This window comes from Sinocyclocheilus anshuiensis, unplaced genomic scaffold, assembly GCF_001515605.1.
Source record: "Sinocyclocheilus anshuiensis isolate Anshui unplaced genomic scaffold, SAMN03320099.WGS_v1.1 scaffold2166, whole genome shotgun sequence".
NCBI lineage: Eukaryota > Metazoa > Chordata > Actinopteri > Cypriniformes > Cyprinidae > Sinocyclocheilus > Sinocyclocheilus anshuiensis.
In genome coordinates this window covers 1242804-1247401 of record NW_015557079.1, presented here as the reverse complement: position 1 = coordinate 1247401, position 4598 = coordinate 1242804, and positions in this window count along the sequence as shown.

Genomic DNA, 4598 nt, shown 5'->3' with positions numbered 1-4598 from the left:
ACTTGTGAATCTAAGAATAACTGATTTGTTAAATCAAATGAAAAATTGTGTTTTTGATTGGTCCAGACGCTACAGCTTCTACATTTCCCGACCATAACACATGAGCGAGAGAAACCCGCTCAGAGCGAAAGGAGAGTAATGCCGAGTTCACACTGCACGATTTTCAAAGTCGTCGGGTCACCGTGGTTTTCACACTGCAATGTCAGGGAGACGCTGTGTGATTCAGTGCGAAAGCAAAAGCACTTTATTTGGCATTCCGGAAGTAGATGCAATTAGGAATCATTGGTTAAGATTTATTTACAACAGAACAGCACAACCCAGATGTTCGAATTTGTGCAACGCATTTTACCAATATAATATACCAATAAAATATTTTGAATATTGTAATTTTGTTGTGGTTTTGCCCCCTTTTTGCCTTTTTTATTATTTTGTTTTATTTCAGTTAACTTTTTTATTATTAAAACCTTTTTATGCTTTTAGTTTTAATTAACAATAATAATCTCTGTACATGCACAGCTCAAAAAATTAAGTTGTAAATAAAACAAAGATTATTGAGTACATTTTACAAGAAAACACGTTTTAGTTTTTTCTACTTCAAAATTTCATGTTTAATTCAACGTGTTACCTGTCATTTTTCTTTGCTATTAATTGTGAAATTTAAATAAGTATTTAAGTAAGTATTAAAGGGGTCATATGACATTGCTAAAAAGAACATTATTTTGTGTATTTGGTGTAATGAAATGGGTTTAAGGTTAAAAAAACACATTATTTTCCACATAATGTACATTATTGTTTCTCCTCTATGCACCGCCTTTCTGAAACGCATCAATTTTTACAAAGCTAATCGGTCTGAAAAGCAGGGTGTACTCTGATTGGCCAGCTATCCAGTGCATTGTGATTGGCCGAATATCTCAAGCGTGTGACGGAAATGTTATGCCCCTACCATACTGTGATGCCCTGTGTCCCGGCGCGACAAGACAAAAACAATAAAGCCCATTACAAACGAGGCATTTGTTGCATCCAGTGGGGACATAATTACTGATTATAATGACTTGCGTTGCGTTGCATCGCGCTGCGTAAACATAAAACCATATCTGCATTTGTGATCAGAGAAACGACAAACAACAATTGGCAAATTCTTTAAATATGAAAACATACTTACAGGCTGTGAGTCAGAAGCGACAGACTGTCCTTGCAAATTTGGAATTGCCCCACTTTATAGAAACAGACACCGGCATTGTAGGCTACTCTCCCAGGAAACAGTCCTCGTCCTCCATAAAATGCGCTGCACACATCTGAATATTTGGGTTGAACTGTTTTGGAACAGTGTTGTAAATACAACTTAACCACTGATTTCTAGTTGTGTCCTCTTTTGGAAGGCCAAACAAAGTAGTTTTGCTTTCACAACGAAACACACAGTGTCTCCATGACATGGCGGTGGCAACAACAATACTACAGCGAGAATCAAAGTTACGCCTTCTTTCTTTGCGTGAACATTTGGGCGGTGTTATGCAAATCTTCCCACATCGTGACGTAGACATGGGGGCGTGTTAGAACAAGGCGTTTTAGGTAGGTGTGGCTGACTCTTAACTTTTATAAAGAATATCTCTTTGAATTTGAGACTTTAGTCTTTGCAACTTTACAGATATTCTTTATGCACCAAGAGCTTGTAACACTCCAAAGAGAAAGGAAAAATTGAAATCGCATCATATGACCCCTTTAAGTAGTTTAGTCATTTCTGAGTGAAAATTGTTTCTACACCAAATTTTTGTTCAGTGCACAACTGCACATACTTCCTATTAATTCTTGCATTATAATGTGAAGGTAATTTGAGTAGTTAACTTCAAATATCTGTCATTAAACTGACTGTTTTTATTCAGGTGGCTTGTTAGCAGTTTAATCAACTTACTCCGCAAGACTCATCTTGAAAGATTAATGATAATTAAATTTCAACATGATTAAAAAAAAATAATTAATTAAAATAATAATAATATATAATAATTTTAGAAGTTTTTAAAGTAATTTTCTACACTTTTTTTATTTTATTTATTTTTTTAAATATATTTTTTGGTCTATAATCACCACTTAAATTTGTTCCTTTAACTGCCCCTTCTTCTCTTCCCTCTATTTTCCGTCTCATTTTGCTCTTGCACGGTTCCCTCAGGGTCAAATATCAACTGCTTCAGCTGCATAAAAATGCATAAATGTGTTTTGAAAAGAACAATTAACATGTCATCAACATGCCACTTAATACCAAACAATTTAATCAAGCACCATAATTTATTTGATAATAGCATATTAAACCTGAATTAAAGGAGTTATCAAAATGAATTTCTGTGTAATTGTTGTTTACAAAATTAAATAACACATTTACTTGAACTTGAGAAAGTTTTTTTTAATTGTATATTAATTAGGGAAGGAGTGAAATGCTTGTGTGATCAAGTGTGCAGTGGTTTAATTTTTTCAGTGCTACCAGTATGAGAGAGATATGATCTCTCTTCAACTTTTGGCTGAAGTTTGAAGGAAAGATTTTTTGGCCGCAGTCATATCCGTCTCGACAGGACAGAAGATCTTTCGACTCTGCACAAACGTCACAGCAAAACAAACTTCCTTTGCTGGGCCCCCACTCCTCCTTTTTAATTTATTTCTACGATTTTGGCAGCATGCATAGCTTAGTTGCACCATCCATCCTTGTCTGTCCCTCTCTGTCTGCGTTTCTCTAAAGTTTATTTCCTTCTTGCCACTCTACCCTCCTTCTCCCTTCAACCTCTATCTCATTCATCTCTGTGTTACACGCTCTGTCACTGTAATAGGAAACATTTCTCTCTATCCCTGGTAAACACTTTTAGATTTACACAAAAAGACTCAAGAGCCACACCAGCATGCAACATAAATGCGCTGTGCTCGGTATTTTGTACTCTACCAAGGTGCAGTGGTTAGCAACAGGTTGAGACAGCGCTCGTTGGTGATAGGTTTAAGTCTGGCAAATCAGTTCAATCTGCAACCATCATGGTAACATCTCCAGATTGTTAATATCTATGTAGGAAATGGACATTCAAGTATAGCTCCTACTTGATTTGGGTTCAGATTCAGATATACTACCAGTCAAAAAATTGGTAATATTTTTAATGTTTTTGAAAGTCTCTTGCTCAGCAAGGCTGTATTTATTTGATCAAAAATTACAGTATAAACAGCAATATTATAAAATATTATTACAATTTAAAATAAATCAGCATCATTACTCCAGCCTTCAGTGTACATGATTCTTCAGAAATCATTCTAATATGCAGATTTGGTGCTCAAGAAGCATTTATTGTTATTATCAATGTTGAAAAAAGTTGCTAATATTATTGTGGAAAGGTGATACTCTTCTTTCTTTCTTTCTTTCTTTCTTTCTTTCTTTCTTTCCTTCCTTCCTTCCTTCCTTCCTTCCTTCCTTCAAGATTCTTTAAGTCTTTTGTAACATTATAAATGTTTTTCCTGTCATGTTTGACCAGTTTAAGGAATCATTGCTATATATTATTATTCATATTATTAGCTATTAATTAATTTTTTTAAATATTATATTTTATATGATGTCAATATTATATTATATATGTCTATATTATATTATATTATAATATGATGTGATTATATTTATTATATTTTATTATAATATTATATGATGTCATTACATTTATTATATTTTAATACATATATTTAATGTCTGACAACAATAGTATAAAACATTATGCTTCTTTAGTTTAAATCATACTAAAAAAAAGATGTTTTTATACTGGTCCAGTTAATACACAACCTAGCTGCCATTCCTACAGCCACAATATTGAACATATGATTTCATGATTTTCAGTTTTTTTTCTTCAAGATTTTCTAATATACTTTCTCTGTGGAAGATGTGTCTTTATTCCATGTCTTTTCTCTTTCCCAAACAATTTCTTGTCACTTCATGCAGTTTTTTGTAATAATTTTCTAATACTTTTTTTTTCTACTAAAAAAGTTCAGAAACTGTACATGAAGAGTTAATGGTATTATAGGAGGGAATAGACATGTATTAGTCATTGGCCCTTTCCCAAATTACGCCCTCAGCCCATCCAGCCCGTCTCATCCATGTTCATACTTTTTTCTTTCTATAGCCATTCAAACACCTTTGTAGATACAATTCAATTCAGTAGTTTTGGTGAAGATCCAAACAGCCATAGCATTCCAACACCCACACAAGTCTCTCTTGGCCTTTGCCTAAGCCACGAGATGTTATCTTCTATCTGTCTAACACAAATGGATGTGCTTGTCCCCCACTAGAAGGTGAGGACTGGACCACCAAGGCTGTGTTGATAGGGGGGTTTATACATGTCATCTGTTCAGGCAGGTATCCAGTCATTATGTGGTTGTAGTTCTGCACGCCAGCCCCTATGCCACATTTCAAATGCAGGTGTCTTCTGCCATCTACGCTTAGAGACACGAATACCTCAACACACTGCACTCGTGAGTTTCTGTGGACACGAATAATCATCTAAACCTGATAAACATTTACACAGACTGTATCTGTTTGCTTCCTTCTCACGTTAACTATTGTCTCAGTGTGTATGTGAGTCACAGTG